The sequence below is a fragment of the Cherax quadricarinatus genome, chromosome 36, assembly GCF_038502225.1.
Source record: "Cherax quadricarinatus isolate ZL_2023a chromosome 36, ASM3850222v1, whole genome shotgun sequence".
Taxonomy (NCBI): Eukaryota; Metazoa; Arthropoda; class Malacostraca; order Decapoda; family Parastacidae; genus Cherax; species Cherax quadricarinatus.
The window spans coordinates 29,589,129-29,608,018 of NC_091327.1; the positions used below are offsets into that span (position 1 = coordinate 29,589,129).

Sequence of the window (18,890 nt, forward strand, 5' to 3'; positions counted from 1 at the left end):
TGCATAGTTCCTTTGTATAAAAGCAAAGGGGACAAAAGAGAGTGCAAAAATTATAGGGGGATAAGTTTGTTGAGTGTACCTGGTAAAGTGTATGGTAGAGTTATTATTGAAAGAATTAAGAGTAAGACGGAGAATAGGATAGCAGATGAACAAGGAGGCTTTAGGAAAGGTAGGGGGTGTGTGGACCAGGTGTTTACAGTGAAACACATAAGTGAACAGTATTTAGATAAGGCTAAAGAGGTCTTTGTGGCATTTATGGATTTGGAAAAGGCGTATGAGAGGGTGGATAGGGGGGCAATGTGGCAGATGTTGCAGGTGTATGGTGTAGGAGGTAGGTTACTGAAAGCAGTGAAGAGTTTTTACGAGGATAGTGAGGCTCAAGTTAGAGTATGTAGGAAAGAGGGAAATTATTTCCCAGTAAAAGTAGGCCTTAGACAAGGATGTGTGATGTCACCGTGGTTGTTTAATATATTTATAGATGGGGTTGTAAGAGAAGTAAATGCGAGGGTCTTGGCAAGAGGCGTGGAGTTAAAAGATAAAGAACCACACATAAAGTGGGAGTTGTCACAGTTGCTCTTTGCTGATGACACTGTGCTCTTTGGAGATTCTGAAGAGAAGTTGCAGAGATTGGTGGATGAATTTGGTAGGGTATGCAAAAGAAGAAAATTAAAAGTGAATACAGGAAAGAGTAAGGTTATGAGGATAACAAAAAGATTAGGTGATGAAAGATTGGATATCAGATTGGAGGGAGAGGGTATGGAGGAAGTGAATGTATTCAGATATTTGGGAGTGGACGTGTCAGCGGATGGGTCTATGAAAGATGAGGTGAATCATAGAATTGATGAGGGGAAAAAGGTGAGTGGTGCACTTAGGAGTCTGTGGAGACAAAGAACTTTGTCCTTGGAGGCAAAGAGGGAAATTTACGAGAGTATAGTTTTACCAACGCTCTTATATGGGTGTGAAGCATGGGTGATGAATGTTGCAGCGAGGAGAAGGCTGGAGGCAGTGGTGATATCATGTCTGAGGGCAATGTGTGGTGTGAATATAATGCAGAGAATTCGTAGTTTGGAAGTTAGGAGGAGGTGCGGGATTACCAAAACTGTTGTCCAGAGGGCTGAGGAAGGGTTGTTGAGGTGGTTCGGACATGTAGAGAGAATGGAGCGAAACAGAATGACTTCAAGAGTGTATCAGTCTGTAGTGGAAGGAAGGCGGGGTAGGGGTCGGCCTAGGAAAGGTTGGAGGGAGGGGGTAAAGGAGGTTTTGTGTGCGAGGGGCTTGGGCTTCCAGCAGGCATGCGTGAGCGTGTTTGATAGGAGTGAATGGAGACAAATGGTTTTTAATACTTGACGTGCTGTTGGAGTGTGAGCAAAGTAACATTTATGAAGGGATTCAGGGAAACCGGCAGGCCGAACTTGAGTCCTGGAGATGGGAAGTACAGTGCCTGCATTCTGAAGGAGGGGTGTTAATGTTGCAGTTTAGAAACTGTGGTGTAAAGCACCCTTCTGGCAAGACAGTGATGGAGTGAATGATGGTGAAAGTTTTTCTTTTTTGGGCCACCCTGCCTTGGTGGGAATCGGCCAGTGTGATAATAAAAAATAAATATATGTGTGTGTGTGTGTGTGTGTGTGTGTGTGTGTGTGTGTGTACTCACCTAATTGTACTCACCTAATTGTGGTTGCAGGGGTCGAGACTCAGCTCCTGGCCCCGCCTCTTCACTGATCGCTACTGGATCCTCTCTCTCTCTGCTTCCTGAGCTTTGTCTTACCTCTTCTTAAAACTATGTATGGTTCCTGCCTCCACTACTTCACTTGCTAGGCTATTCCACTTGCTGACAACTCTATGACTGAAGAAATACTTCCTAACGTCCCTGTGACTCGTCTGAGTCTTCAGCTTCCAGTTGTGACCCCTTGTCCCTGTGTCCCCTCTCTGGAACATCCTATCTCTGTCCACCTTGTCTATTCCCCGCAGTATCTTGTATGTCGTTATCATGTCTCCCCTGACCCTTCTGTGTGTGTGTGTGTGTGTGTGTGTGTGTGTGTGTGTGTGTGTGTGTGTGTGTGTGTGTGTGTGTGTGTGTGTGTGTTGCTCTTCTTACCGAATAAGACAAGCAAAAATTTGTGTATGGAATAATTTCGCAAAAATCATTCTGAACCTAACCAAAAAAAATTTTTGTGTTTATTAATGTAAACTTATCTAAAATATATTCAACTGGATTAGGCTATATTAAATTGAGCTTGTTATAATAAGGTTAAGTAAGATTTCTAAGGTTCTTTTTGGTACAAAATTATTAATTTTTACATTAACATAAATGAAAAATATGTCTTTAAACATAGAGAAAATTTTAGAAAGGACTTAATTTTACATGATTTCTTGCTAACTAACCAGTGTTACATATTCGGCAGCACGACACACACACACACACACATTATATATATATATATATATATATATATATATATATATATATATATATATATATATATATATTAATGGAATCACGAAAGAAGTGATTATGAATCTTTAACAGAACTGCGGTTGGCCAGTATTAGATCCTGCGTCACCATGCCCAACCCTGTGAGAACAGAACACAGTACATATCTCTCTGTCCACTGGACCAAAATTCTCAAACACCTGGCGCTCAGCGGAACTGAGCGTGTTTTCCCTGATGCGAGAACATACGTGGTCGTGGAGCCTCAGAGACTAATTTCAACCTCATCCTGTTTGGGGTACCAGCCTTCACGAGCAGTCTATATATTAATGAAATCACGAAACAAGTAATTCTGAATCATTAACAGAACTGTAGCTGGCCAGGATTCGATCCTGCATCACCATGCTGAACCCTATGAGTGGACAGTGGGATGCGTACTGTGTCCTGTTCTCACAGGGCTGGGCATGGCGACGTAGGATCAAGTGCTGGCCAGCCGCAGCTCTGTTAATGATTCAAAATAACTAGTTTTGTGGCTCCTGTAATATATAGACTGCTGGTGAAGGCTGGTGCCCCAGGGACAACACGTGTAAAGAAACTTGCTTATCTTTGTCCACTCGTTTCAAGGTTCCAACACTTTTTGGGAAATAATAAGACTGAATAAAAGGAAAAGGAAGGCAGCTTTAATCCTATTGTAACTCGCAGTGTGACTATCACCCAGTGAGACTATCACCCAGCGTGACTATCACCCAGTGAGACTATCACTCAGCGTGACTATCACCCAGTGAGACTATCACCCACAGTGTAACTATCACCCAGTGAGACTATCACCCAGTGAGACTATCACCCAGTGAGACTATCACCCATAGTGTAACTATCACCCAGTGAGACTATCACCCACAGTGTAACTATCACCCAGTGAGACTATCACCCAGTGAGACTATCACCCAGTGAGACTATCACCCACAGTGTGACTATCACCCAGTGAGACTATCACCCAGTGAGACTATCACCCAGTGAGACTATCACCCAGTGAGACTATCACCCAGTGAGACTATCACCCACAGTGTGACTATCACCCAGTGAGACTATAGCTCAGCGTGACTATCACCCACAGTGAGACTATCACCCACAATGTGACTATCACCCAGTGAGACTATCACTCAGTGTGACTATCACCCAGTGAGACTATCACCCAGTGAGACTATCACCCAGTGAGACTATCACCCAGTGAGACTATCACTCAGCGTGACTATCACCCAGTGAGACTATCACCCAGCGTGACTATCACCCAGTGAGACTATCACTCAGCGTGACTATCACTCAGCGTGACTATCACTCAGCGTGACTATCACCCAGAGAGACTATCACCCAGTGAGACTATCACTCAGCGTGACTATCACACACAATGTGACTCATCCACAGTGTGACTATCCCCCACAGTGTGACTATCACCCACAGTGTGACTATCACCCATAGTGTGACTATCACCCATAGTGTGACTGTCACCCACAGTGTGGCCTTATCAACCCACTGTGTATAATAAAGTTCAGATATGGGTGATAGACCATCTTTGGTTTAGTTACACTGTGGGTAATAAACTCCCTCTGTTTGGATACACATCGTATAATAAAAAAAAATTCTGTTTAATATATCTTCGAAATTATCATTTCTTGGCTTTAGAGAATGTTTACCTGTTACAATTTTGACTTCCTAATTCCCCATGAACTACATGACCTCAGCTGGCTATAATAATACAGAATGAACCGTATGACCTAAAGATGTCGCCTCTCTCCCCGTGTTAAGGCGTTGCTACAAAAGATTCGGTCCACAGACGTATTATTTGTTGCGCTCACGAGCATCTCAGTGAAGCATTCAGTCCACAAGTGTATTTGTTGCACTCACTGGACACAACTGTGTCAGTCTCCTCACGTAGTTTGGTTAGACAAGCACATTAAGCTTGAAGCCACTCAGAAGTTGCATTATCAAGTTATCATGGAAGGGTTGAAGCTAATCAGATGCGACACTCAGAAATTATCTTATGAAAGGAAGTGTTTCGATTTCTCAAATTTCTTTCAAAATGCAAACTGGAACCTACACTGGCCAAAATCAATCCAATCTAAGTAAGACTAACTTCGAAGAAAATAAGTGATGTGTGTTTAGTGTACATAATCTACAATTTCTTAACAAAGGTCTTGTGGACACACAAACATTATCATGTTAAAAGTGCATAACAATTATCCTAGGCTGATTTAACTGAATAAATTTAAACGCTGTAACTAATTTCTGGTCAGAAAAGACATCATTTCACAGAAATCAACTTGAGTAATAAAACTGACACATAATAACTTACACGAGCTAATATCAAGAGATTTTGGTTCCTTTGAGGAAAACACATCAACACTAAAAGTTTAAAGCCGACCTGAAGATGCATTTTCCAGTTATTGAACACAATCCTCCCCCCCCAAAAAAAAAATTGAACCTTGACTGCCTAAACCTTGAAAAGTTCCATCCATTTCATACGATGCAATTGTTATATTTTAATCAGAGGAAAGCACTAAACCCTTAGGGGTTATGTACAGCCTGGAAAATGGGAGGCATTCATATTCAATCCAAGCAAGGAGAAGATAAGTCCGGTTCCTTGGATCAAGAGCCCTTCACCAGCATCAAGGCAAAACAATGCAGCAATGTAAAATAATACTATATCATTTCAAGATTAAAAGTGGCAACATGGCATCTACACACTCGAGTTTACACTTAATACACAAGTATTCAAAGTTTGAAGCCTCTCGACTAAGGCGTTTTCGAGTAATAAACGAAAATTTACCAGAAAGTAAAAGAAAATGTTGCTGAGAATGTTGCGAAAAACAGGAAAGTCCTGCTAGTTGAACTTCAAAACAAATCATAAAACCTCATATTTTTCTTTTTTTTTTCTAGTTTGATTTTTTCATTCACATTCTTTTCACAATTTTTTACAAACCCATAGGAAGAAAAATATTTGATTTTTAATTTCTTTATTCATGGGGGAGCACTAAACCCGTTAGGATCGCAGACCCCCCTGGGAACTAAAGGCACTTAAGTTTAATCCCAAGACGGAGAACACCGGTCCAAGTCCTGATTTTTTTTAACCCAGTTTGATAAAACTGACAAAAAATGACAGACTGACACTAATGGCCCAAAACTATTACAGAAATACTTCCTATCAAGATTGACCAAGACTGATGGTTTTAAGCGATCGGAAGAGGCATTCCTGAGTTATTACAGGAGCAATTTGAACTTTAAAGACTTTAGAATATCAAGTTGTGTTGTAATAAAGCCCACTAATGGTAAAAGTTTGAAGCCGATCAGAAAAATCATTCCTCGGTAATTGATCTGATTCCAACGATTCTCTGTTCCAGACTTCCGCTTGGCTGACTTAATGGGGCTGAGAAATTATCTGGATGGGCTAAATTGGGATGACTTGACCTTGAGTCAGGTAGGTGGTATTGGTTGCCAATATGACTTTTTTCAGAGCATAGTTCTAGCTGCCCAGACAGCTTTTGTTCCGAGTAGGGAAATTAGATCTAACAAAAATCATCCCAAATGGATAAACAATAGATTAAAACATCTCATTGGTCAAAAGAGAGGCATATATAGGCGTATCAAAAGAGGGAATGGGCAGTTAAGAAATCAATAAATTCATTTAAAGATAAATAAAAAAAGGAATAAGAAAAGCAAAAAGGGATTATGAGGCAAAGGTCGAAAGGGATTTGAAGACTAACCCAAAAGGGTTCTTTCATGTATACAGAAGTAAGATTAGGGACAAGACAGACCCACTTAAGAGTAACTCAGGTCAAATCACTGACAGTGATAAGGAAATGTGTTAACTTTTCAACACTTACTTCCTCTCAGTTTTTACTCAGGAAGATATTAGCTAAATTCCAGAAATAATAAATTATGTAGAACAGGACCATAGTAAACTATGCACGATTAGGGTAGCTAGTGACATGGTCCTCAGACAAATAGAGAAATTAAAGCCTAACAAATTCCCAGGCCCTGATGAACTGTTTGCAAGGGTGTTAAAGGAATGTTAAGAGGAACTTACCATACCTCTGGCTAATCTTTTCATCATATCCGTACAAACTGGCATAGTGCCAGACAAGTGGAAAATGGCAATGTAATACCTATTTACAAGACAGGTGACAGGTCCTTAGCTTCGAACTATAGGTTAATAAGCCTTACCTCCATAGTGGGAAAATTTATGGAATCAATAATTGCCGAAGCAATTCGTAGCCATCTTGAAAGGCATAAACTGATTAATGAATCTCAACACGGTTTTACAAAGGGGCGTTCCTGCCTTACGAATTTACTAACTTTTCACTAAGGTATTTGAGGAGGTAGATCATGGTATTGAATATGATATTGTGTATATGGACTTCAGTAAGGCTTTCGACAGAGTTCCACATCAGAGACTATTGAGGAAACTTAAGGTACATGGAATAGGAGGAGAAATTTATATTTGAGTAGAGGCATGGTTGACAAATAGGCAGCGGAGAGTTTGCATGAATGGGGATAAATCAGAGTGGGGGCACGTCACAAGCGGTGTTCCACAGGGGTCAGTGTTGGGCCCGTTGTTGTTCACAATTTACATAATCAACATAGATGAGGGAATAAATTGCGACATAAACAAATTTGCTGACACCAAAATAGGCCGTCCAATTCATTCTAATGAGGACATTAGAGCACTCCAGGATGATTTGAATAGACTGATGCAGTCTACCTGGAGGGTATTCCGGGGATCAACGCCCCGCGGCCCGGTCAATGACCAAGCCTCCCGGTGGATCAGGGCCTGATCAACAAAGCTGTTACTGCTGGCCGCACGCAATCCAACGTACAAACCACAGCCCGGCTGATCTGGCACCGACTTAAGGTATCTGTCCAGCTCCCTCTTGAAGACAACCAGGGGTCTACTGGTAATGCCCCTTATTGCTGGTGGGAGGCTGTTGAACAGTCTTGGGCCCCGGACACTTATTGCGTTTTCTCTTAGTGTACCAGTGGCGCCCCTACTTTTCACTGGGGGTATGTTGTATCGCCTGCCAAATCTTTTGCTTTCGTATAGAGTGATTTCTGTGTGCAGATTAGGGACCAATCCCTCCAGAATCTTCCAGGTGTATATCATGATATATCTCTCTCGCCTGTGCTCCAGTGAGTACAAGTCAAGTGCTTCCAGGCGTTCCCAGTAGCAAGGTGTTTGATGGAACTTATATGTGCATTAAAGGTTCTCTGTACATTCTCTAGATCTGCAGTTTCACCTGCCTTGATTGGGGATGTTAATGTACAGCAGTATTCCAGCCTAGAGAGAACAAGTGATTTAAAAAGAATCATCATTGGCTTAGTATCTCTTGTCTTGAATGTTCTCGTTATCCATCCTATCAGCTTCCTCGCAGATATGATAGTGGCATTGTTGTGGTCCTTGAAGGTGAGGTCTTTGCACAGTGGTCGGAGAAGTAGCAGATGCAGTTTAATATAGAGAAATGCAAAGTTCTAAATGTTGGATAAGAAAATAGGCATGCCACATATAAACTAAATAATGTAGATCTTAATTTTACTGATTGCAAAAAGGATTTAGGAGTTTGGTTAGCAGTAATCTGAAACCAAGACAACAGTGCATAAGTGTTCGCTATAAAGCTAACAGAATCTACATATCCTTGGTTATGCCTCATTAAGATTATGCTGCACAGTTCTGGTCACCGTATTACAGAATGGATGCAACCACTGGAAAACGTTATCTGGCTTGATAAAGCTCCTGGAGAGCGAAACGTTGCCACAATAAAATGTCACATTAATTGCACTTGTGTCCTTTTTACCCAACGTTGTCGGTAATTCTACCAACATTAATACAATGAAAATTATTTCACGCGATTTAACGGGAATAAAATTATATAATATTTTACAAATAAAATAGTCAGGTGTTCATGTACACATGTGAGTGTGACTCTCCATCGTCGTCCAGTTACGAGGCAAATTTTTTTTTCTTTAAGCGTCTGAGGCACCGCCACTGAGGATACTGAAAGTTATCCGAATCATTCCAGGATTCCAGGAATGGGTTCAACTTTAGTCATAGGACAGGTGAACATGTCAGTTGTTAAAAGAATCTGATCCTCGTTACCATACTCAGGTCTTGAAAATTTGAAGCCAATCGGGCGAGACGTTCTCGAGTTATGAGTAAAATAAAAACTTGAAGAAAGTTTGAAAAAGAGAAAAAAATCAGGAAAAGTCTTAGGTGCCCTTCGGGGATACCTAATAAAGATAGCCAAGTACAGCTATCTTCATTGCAAGTGTCTCGTTCACCTACCTGTCGGTTTCTAAAACAATTTATAATATGAACAACAGTAGAGAAGATATATCTCATTACTAACTTGTTCTGCAACAAGTCTCAAGAATTGATTAAGCTTTACAGAGAACGTAACAATAAAAACTTGTTCTGGAACGTGTGTATTTTATTCACTATTGTCGGTGTTACGCCATTCGGACCCAACGTGTTCTATATGTTGTACACCGTTACTACTCACCTGAGTCAAAGTGAGGAAGCAGCCAGAGAGAAGCAACAAACTGAGCAACACAGCTGGGAGCTGTCAGTCGAGAGCGTGTATCCTCTACCAAGCCTTCCACCCGATGCCACCACAGAATAAAAAAATATATGAAGTGCGACGTTGACGCATGCGCATTATCTAGTGTATTTCCCCTCCCCCCCCAAAAAAAAAAAATTCCAGTCCCGGGGAACACTTGGTGATGCCGTGACGTCAGCGAACACGAGTAGGAAGAGAACGACAAAGCGGAGTAACATTCACACCGTCCAGAAACTTGCCATAACCACACAATACGAATATCAAGCAGTGAAACGCTGAAAACGCGTGGGTCATTACCAGAGTGGTTGGTGCAGGCTCGTTTCTCCATCTCCTGTGTGCAAAAGACAGACTCCTCAACTACACTTCGTCTCAAAACGGTACAGTAGAAAACATATATTGATCTTGTAAGCAAACAGGAAATTTTTGTGAATTTATGTGCACCTGAAGCTCATCCTGTGAGAGGCTAGTTTATTATGTGCCGCAGTTCATCCTGTGAGCGACGTTATGTACCCGCAGCTCATCCTATGAGCGGCTAGTTTATGATGCATCCTTTGATCATCCTGTGAGCGATAACTTGTAGATAAAGCGGCTTTATCTGATATGCTGACTTCTTCGTTTTCTGTAAGTTAATTTCGTAACATTAAAAAAATGAGCTAGAAGCTAGCTACAGAAACAAGTTTCTGCACACTTTCTGGTTCAAATTACAAGTTATAAATGAGGCTATACACTTGCCGTTTACCCTAGAGGGAATTGCATTAATACTTAACCTAAGTTGGATGAGATCATGTCTACTGTGGTGTGGTATGTTATATTTAGATACATGAGCTCATTTCGTGATTATTATTATTATAATCAAGGGGGAAGCGCTAAACCCGGAGGATTATACAGCGCCTGGGGGGGGATGTGGAAGGCATTCAGGCTTAATTCGGGGAACTGGAGCACAGATCCAATTCCCTAAATCAAGAGCCCCTCACCAACATCAAGGAACCTTCCTTGAGGGGATTTCGTGATTAACTCGTTAGTTTGTAGAGCTCGCCTGGGTGAGAGAAACTTAGATTACTTTTATTTGCAGGATTACTTTTTTACTATTTAAGGATGTGGGCTACCTTAGTTAATAATAATAATAATAATAATAATAATAATAATAATAATAATAATAATAATAATAATAATAATAATAATATTTGTTTACTACAAGCACATGTACAAGGTATACAAGCCTAGCTGACATGAATAACATACTACTGTACAGAAAGTCGTTTGTTATGCAGAGCATGTCGGGCAAATTAGGCGAGTTTTGTCCCAGGATGCGACCCACACCAGTCAACTAACACCCAGGTACCCATTTTGCTGATGGGTGAACACAGACAACCGGTGTAAGGAAACACGTCCAATGTTTCCACCCCTTCGCCAGGAATCGAACCCTGACCCTCACCGTGTAAACTTAACTAACAAATGGTAAAAAGTCATTTTGTTTAGACTCAGTCATGAGTATCCGTCTCTGCTGCGCATCAAAAGGATAATGTAGAATATAACTGGTATATCTGTGGCGAGCATTAGGAATAATATTAGGAGAGAAGTAAATAATGAAACTGATTGTTATAGGAATGCAATTAGAAGCCTGAGTAGTTCTATAACCCACGATGATAACATGAACGTAGATATGTATGTTTATGGAGCAACTTGCAATGTGAACTGATTGATGATGTAGTGGCCAGGCTTAGGCTTAGTTACAGGTACTTCTGGCAGTTTGGGAGACACACAGATGATCATACCAAATGCACAGTATGTGGCCAGCTCTATGGTCACTATCTTGAACACTTATTGAGGAATTCAGAGATAGACAGTGTAATAACCTATGTGACATGTCAAGATATCTTAATGAAAATAAGATACCAGATATATTAAGCAAATTTCCCAGATTTGTTAGGTTAGGTTAGGTAAGGTTCGTCAGGAAACAGGACAAATGTTTCCTGACGCGGGTCTTAGTCAGATGATGACCCGCCTTTGGAGCTTTTGGTCATCTGACCGAGGCCTTCCGCTGGCTTACCGGTCCACCCCTTTAAAAATTATGGTCATTTATAACCAGTCTCCCAGATTTGTTTGTAACAGATAAATGAACTGTAGATATAAATCCAGATGTACTCCTGTTAACCCTTTTGGGGCCTATTTCCCAGGCCTTTTGTGTATCCAATGCTCTTGCACTTTCCCTCCACAGGATGGATATGAGGTGCACAATAAACTAGCCACTTCGGTAGCAAAATCTAAATCTAATCTTACGCTACTGACAATAACAATGGAGGAAGGGGGAAGGGTTCTGTAAAGTATAAAAATATGGGATAGATGTAAGCATCATAACCACTCCAAACACACACACACACACACACACACACACACACACACACACACACACACACACACGCACACGCACACGCACACACACCTGAATACATCTCTGCACCGTCTACCACAACAACACCAAGGAAGCACCAACAAGACTAATTAATACACGAGATAGGCTGGTCAGGGACATGACTGAAAACAAGTATAGGATGAACCTGGTCACTATAGGTACAATAATGAACATGTTGCTGCTGACTACCAACCTAAAAATAATCAGGTTTAGTGTTACACTAATATATAGTAATATACATTACTGGAGCTCCTGGTGACTCATCACTGCTCAAGGAAAACTCTTTGATATACCTAAGATGAGTTTCGAGAGTCTTTCTACCCCCTGAGCCCGGCCATGGGCCAGGCTCGTCTGGCACTTAGCTGAAGTCATGTAAATTCTTAGATAGGTCAGGTATTGTAATCTGATATTATGTAAGTTTTTCGAAAGGTTAAATCGGGTTAAACTGATAGGTTATCTTCAGTGGAAAATGAAAACACTATTGGCATATTTCTAATAATCATTATATTTCTATGTATGGCTGTGTGTGTGTGTGTGTGTGTGTGTGTGTGTGTGTGTGTGTGTGTGTGTGTGTGTGTGTGTGTGTGTGTGTGTGTGTGTGTGTGTGTGTGTGGTGTGTGTGTTAAAGAAGGGACGTTGTTTACTAGCTTGTATGCCACACCCTGACTCCTTCCTGGCCAGCCCTTCCTCTTAATCATTTCACTTTTGTAAGACAACAGTCAAACGGGGGACTAATGAAGTCATCTTAAACTGTGAAAACTTAGTTATTCTATCGTGCTTCTCATCGCCTTTATCTTTTTTTTTTACGTTGTAATAATTAGTTATTTTTTCCATGGATAGCGGACAAGCTAGTCTAACCGAGAAATTTGCTACAAACCGTACGTGAGAAATCCTTGTAGATGGTCATGGGAGTTACGAGGGAGGGTTGTCCTGTCAGTGCTTGACAACCTTCTGAATCCTCCCTTCCTTCTTCTGAACTTCCCTATTGGAAACTTGACAACATACTCACTACCCCAGTATTATAACTGTAGACAAACCATACCCCGGCCGGGACTGAACCCGCGGTCAGAGAGTCTCAAAGACTCTCTGACCGCGGGTTCAATCCCGGCCGGGGTATGGTTTGTTTGCAATCGTGTCATTACGATTTCGTGAGTCATTATAACTGTAGGTTCGCCGCTACTGTCCCGGCCCGGGTCTTGTCCAGATTGTGACCCGGCGTACTGTCCCAGTGAAGCCTCACCTCTGGCTAGCAGATTTTGACACTGTGTATCTGGAGTTTATCTGGAGAGAGTTCCGGGGGTCAACGCCCCCGCGGCCCGGTCTGTGACCAGGCCTCCTTAGGTCAGTGTCCCAGGATGCGACCCACACCAGTCGACTAACACCCAGGTACCCATTTTACTGATGGGGAACATAGACAACAGGTGGAAAGAAACACGTCCAATGTTTCTACTCTGGCTGGGAATCGAACCCAGGCCCTCACCGTGTGAAGCGAGAGCGTTAACCACCAGGCCACCAGAGCCCATCTAGTATGATAGGAAAACCTGGGTTTTGTTTCCACTGCGCATTATGTAGAACAGGCCAGCAGCACATTGCCTATATATTCAATTTAACTATATAAAAAATTGGAGTAGGTTCTTTGAGTTACGTCGAGTGCTTGTTTCGTAGGTCAGTATGTCATTCCGTCTACGAATCATAAGCACAAGTAATGTGACATATTATAATATATGTTGATGAACGGTTGAGTAGATGCCTGTTTTGAGGGAGCAATGTTGTCTTGGTGAAAGTTGTGGATAGTTCACCCAGACTAGACAAGCTAGAAATGTTTGTTTGCTATATCTGAGGACCATTAGTTGTTCAAGACCTCTCACATTGTTCAAGATCCCTCACATTGTTCAAGATCCCTCACATTGTTCAAGATCCCTCACATTGTTCAAGATCCCTCACATTGTTCAAGACCCCTCACATTGTTCAAGATCCCTCACATTGTTCAAGACCCCTCACATTGTTCAAGACCCCTCACATTGTTTAAGATCCCTCACATTGTTCAAGATCCCTCACATTGTTCAAGATCAAGATCCTCCCTCACATTGTTCAAGATCCCTCACATTGTTCAAGATCCCTCACATTGTTCAAGATCCCTCACATTGTTCAAGATCCCTCACATTGTTCAAGACCCCTCACATTGTTCAAGATCCCTCACATTGTTCAAGATCCCTCACATTGTTCAAGATCCCTCACATTGTTCAAGATCCCTCACATTGTTCAAGATCCCTCACATTGTTCAAGATCCCTCACATTGTTCAAGATCCCTCACATTGTTCAAGATCCCTCACATTGTTCAAGATCCCTCACATTGTTCAAGATCCCTCACATTGTTCAAGATCCCTCACATTGTTCAAGATCCCTCACATTGTTCAAGATCCCTCACATTGTTCAAGACCCCTCACATTGTTTAAGATCCCTCACATTGTTCAAGATCCCTCACATTGTTCAAGATCCCTCACATTGTTCAAGATCCCTCACATTGTTCAAGATCCCTCACATTGTTCAAGATCCCTCACATTGTTCAAGATCCCTCACATTGTTCAAGATCCCTCACATTGTTCAAGATCCCTCACATTGTTCAAGATCCCTCACATTGTTCAAGATCCCTCACATTGTTCAAGACCCCTCACATTGTTTAAGATCCCTCACATTGTTCAAGATCCCTCACATTGTTCAAGATCCCTCACATTGTTCAAGATCCCTCACATTGTTCAAGATCCCTCACATTGTTCAAGATCCCTCACATTGTTCAAGATCCCTTACATTGTTCAAGGCAGCTGGATATAACACCAAAGTGTCATGGCGACGCTGGATTGCAGGCCACTAACAGCAACAGCCTGGTTGGCCAGGTAATCAACAAGGAAGCTTGGGCTACAGCTGTACCGTCGTACCTGTGCTTTCTGCAGCTGTAGCGTCGTACCTGTTCTTTCTACAGCTGTACCGTCGTACCTGTTCTTGCTGCAGCTGTACCGTCGTACTTCTTGATGCAGCTGTACCGTCGTACCTGTAATTGCTGATTCGGGGAGGGAGAGAATAGGGATGGTGGGTTATGGGTTGGGGTGGATGATGGATTGTGGTGGGTGATGGGTTGTGGTGGGTGATGGGTTGGGGTGGATGGAGGAAGGAGGTGGGGAAGGATAACCAGGCACGCGAGAACTCGGCAAAAACAAGAGTTGATAGGGACCGAAGCTCAAGTCGCGTACAGGAAGAGGTGTGCATCCGGAGGGAGCAGGTTAAGTGCTAAATTCCCGCACACAACCCTGAGATTCTGGCCTTCAGCGACCCTGGCTGGAGTTACGCTAGTAAGGACTCACCCGAGCGCTGCAAGGAGGGCGGCGGCGGCGTCAGCGGCTGCTGCTGCTGCTGCTGCTGCTGCTGCTGCTGCTGCGGCTGCTGCTGCTGCTGCTGCTGCTGCTGCTGCTGCGGCTGCGGCTGCTGCTGCTGCTGCGGCTGCTGCTGCTGCTGCTGCTGCTGCTACTCTCAAATCTAAATCTGTGGGAGCCTCTTGTTAACTGTATGATATAAAAATATAACACATTCATTTTCTCATTAAGAGCAAAGATTAGTAAATGTCTATCTGGCAGTGTATATACATTTCACAGTAACAGTATTAGTAATATACCTCAGGTGAGTTCTTAGAGTTTTTCAGTAGCTGGAGCCCGGCCATGGGCCAGGCTCGTAATACAAATAATACTGTGATAGTTTAGAAAACCGACAAGTTGAAGAATGAGACACTTGTGAGAATCATAGGCACCGTGGGCACTATAAGATAACATTGTATCAACATCCGTGGCCTCAGGCTATTAGGTTATTTAACATTTTACCACATGATATCAAACACTGCTGGGATAAGTGTAGGTCTTTAAGAGTACACTACATAGGTACCTCCACCAGGTGCCATATCAACCAGGTTCTAATAGATATGGGGGCCAGCGGGCCTCCAGCAGCAACAGCCTGGTTGACCAGGAAAGCACTAGACGAGCCTCGCCCAAGGCCGGGGAAATTCATCAACAGTATATCACGTGTATCTGCCAGACTGTTAGAAGTACTTGTAACCAAGCCTAAGCCTGGTCACTACAACATCAGTCAATCTGTTCACATTACAAGTTGCCCGATAACGTACTTATCCACGTTCATGTTATTATTATAATCAAAACTGTGTGCTAAACTCACAAGGTTCATACAGCGCTGCAGGGCAGGATTTGCTAAAGATGAAATATGTGAAGTTCAAAGATCAGCGAGGATTAGGAGTATGCAAGAAGCTGAGTCAGTAAGGGTAGTGGGGAGCGCTATGGGAAAATACAATAAGAGTTGGGTCTATCTTCATGTTAACATAGTGAGTAATAGATCTACTCAGGCTTCTAACCGCATTCCTATAACATTCAGTTTCATAACTTACTTCTCTCCTAATATTATTCCTAATGCTAGATAGACACACACACACACGCCAGGAGCTATGACTCGACCCCTGCAACCACAAATAGGTGAGTACACACACACACACACACACACACACAGATTTTAGCAAAATTATGAACTTTGGCATGTAGGAGTAATCCAGTGATTACATAAAAATTGTACATTAATTCATTTTTCCCCGATTTTTGAGTATTTATATCTGGCTTCTCCAGTGAGCATATTGATAGTCATTGTGTGAGTCAAGAGACTTTACTGATGACATACAATCAGTAATGATCAAAGAATCAAGTTAGTGTCATTAATTAAGTTTTGTGCCATCGGGATGACAAACAATTCAGTCTGCAGTGTAGACGCCCACTACTTAACATTTACACATAACTTAACATAGTTGCTGGCGAGGTTAAACGAGTGTGTTCCGCAGAGCAATCTGGAAGATCGGAAATGGACTTCAGTCTACGAGGAGAGATTCTACAAACATCACTGAAATATAAAGATCAGGGAGAAAGATTTCTTCATACATACCGCCGGCGGTGTATATATATTGACCATATAATATCGGTAGTGCATGCTAAACCAATAAATTAATGAATTAATAAGCAAAGCTATATTCAGATATCTTAAAAAAAAACTGAGTGAATGTGTGCCCAGCATGGAGCCTCCACCTTATTAAACTTGGGATCGAAAGTTAGCATGCAAACCAGACTGGACCTCTGCGAGAGGTGGAAGCTGCTGAACAAGACGACTGTGGTGGAGATACTAGGCTTACCATGAATACAAAGTACATTTTAAGGATTACTGTGGAAGAGACGGATTTGAATTAATTTGACCAGGAACATGAGGACACAGGTGGATGTTGAACAAATAGATGAGACACTGAAATGTTAGAAAGTATTTCTTTAGTGTCGGGGTATTAGAAAAGTATAATGAGTTGGACAGGAAAGTACTGAAGGCATATTTAAAATACATTTTCAAGAGTTGTCATGATAAGGTCTAAGAGACCAGAGACCAGACGAAGTAACCTGAAAGATGTTTCAGAGGATGAAACTCCATCACTCCGCAAAAACAAGTTCTCGAGTACAAATCCTTACATATATTTACCTAGTTATTGTACTCCACAATCAGTGCATTGTACGAGATTACATTTTTACTCATTATGCAAATTACATCCAATAATGTAACTTTCTAAGAATATATATAACTTATTGCTATTCATTATTTTTATTACTTTTAATTATTATTATTATTATTATTATTATTATTATTATTATTATTATTATTATATACAAAACAATTAATCCCCATATGGTTCATTCAGCACTGCAGTTAGTGGCAATATTTTGTAGCCGGGAGTAGTGAAGTCTGTCATACAATGTTCACCTCCACAACGAAATGCTCATTGAAATTCATAGTTTTCAAATTTCCGGTTGAATTACGGATGTAATGTCAGACTTTTTGGTATAAGTGACGTCACTGGAGAAAACACACACAGATGACGTCCACTAATGATGTATAGACAAGACTGTCCTTGTTATGACAAGGAAATTTTTTGAATGGCTTTATGATTTCTAGGTAGTTTTAGTTGTCACAAGTTTGTCAACATGCAGGAGAGTGGAATGAAGAGTGAAAAAATGTAGTGTTTGTTTGGAGGTTGAAGTTAGAGGTTTATGTACTCGCTTATATATGTTCCTTATACCTGGCTGCAGGAGTCGAGCCTCAGCTCCTGGCCTCGCCTCTTCGCTAGCCGCTACTTGGTTCACTCTCTCCTTGCTTCGAGAGCCTTATCGTACTTCTACAAAGCTGTGTATGGTTCCCGCCTGTACCACTGCAGTGTCCAGGTCGTTCCACTGCCTGACCACCTTAAGACTGAAGAAATACCTTATAATATTATTTTTTTTTGTGTGTGTGTACTCGCCTAATTGTGGTTGCATGGGTCGATTCGTAGCTGCTGGTCCAGCCTCTTCACTGGTCGCTATTAGGTCCACTCTATCTCAGCTCCATGAGCTTTATCATAACTCTTCTTAAAGCTATGTATGGATCCTGCCTCCACTACATCACTCTCCAGAATGTTCCATTTTCTGACAACTATGAATAAAGAACTACTTCCTAACATCCCTGTGGCTCATCTGAGTTTTCAACTTCCAGTTGTGGCCCCTTGTTGCTGTGTCACATCTCTGAAACATTCTAGCCCTGTCCACCTTGTCAGTTCCTCTTAGAATTTTATGTTTGTATCATGTGGACCCCTAACCCTCCTGTCCTCCAGTGTTGTCAGGTTGATTTCTCCTTAACCTATCCTCGAATGACATACCCCTCAGCTCCGGGACTAGTCTTGTTGCAAACCTTTGCACTTTCTCTAATTTCTTGACGTGTTTGACCAGATGTGGGTTTCGTACTGGCGCTGTATACTCCAATACGGGCCTGACGTACACGGTGTGCAGTGTCTTAAATGACTCCTTATTTAGATGTCGTAACGCTCTTCTCAGGTTTACCAAGCGCCCGTATGTTGCAGCAGTTATCTGGTTGACGTGTGCCTCAGGAGATGTGCTCGGTATGATGCTCACCCCAAGATCCTTTTCCTCGAGTGAGTTTTACAGCCTCTGACGTCTTAGGCTGTACTTCGTCTACGGTCTTCTTTGTCCTTCCTCAAGGTTCATAACTTTGCATTAACTGGGGTTAATTATTATTATAATTAAAAAGAAGCGCTAAACCTACAAGGGTCATAAAGCACCGATTACTAGGGTTAAACTCCAGGAGTCATTCATTGGACCAGGCTTGCAGCCTGTACAGATTCCCTTGTAGGCTTACCTGATCCTCGTCCGCTTGTATTCTCCTCATGAGCTTCACACAGTCTGCGAACAGGGGTATCTCTGACTATATCCCTTCCGTCATGTCATTCACATATACAAGAAATAGCACCGGACCTAGGACTGACCCTAGTGGAACCCCCACGCGACATACACTCATTCTGACACCGTCTCGTACC

The 18,890-nt window shown here is 42.0% G+C and overlaps 1 protein-coding gene across 5 annotated transcripts in view; it reads right to left on the bottom strand.

The window, feature by feature from the left end:
• The window catches only part of Eaat1 (Excitatory amino acid transporter 1), a 349,192-nt gene that overhangs the window by 111,665 nt on the left and 218,637 nt on the right, over positions 1–18,890 (bottom strand). For 3 of the 5 annotated variants that reach the window (XM_070091617.1, XM_070091616.1, XM_070091615.1), the window contains exon 1: positions 8,977–8,998. The exons of the other annotated variants lie outside the window; for them this stretch is intronic. The gene's annotated coding sequence lies outside the window, so the exon portion shown is untranslated. Of the gene's footprint in view, positions 1–8,976; positions 8,999–18,890 lie in introns of those variants that run through there. 5 annotated transcript variants of the gene reach the window in all.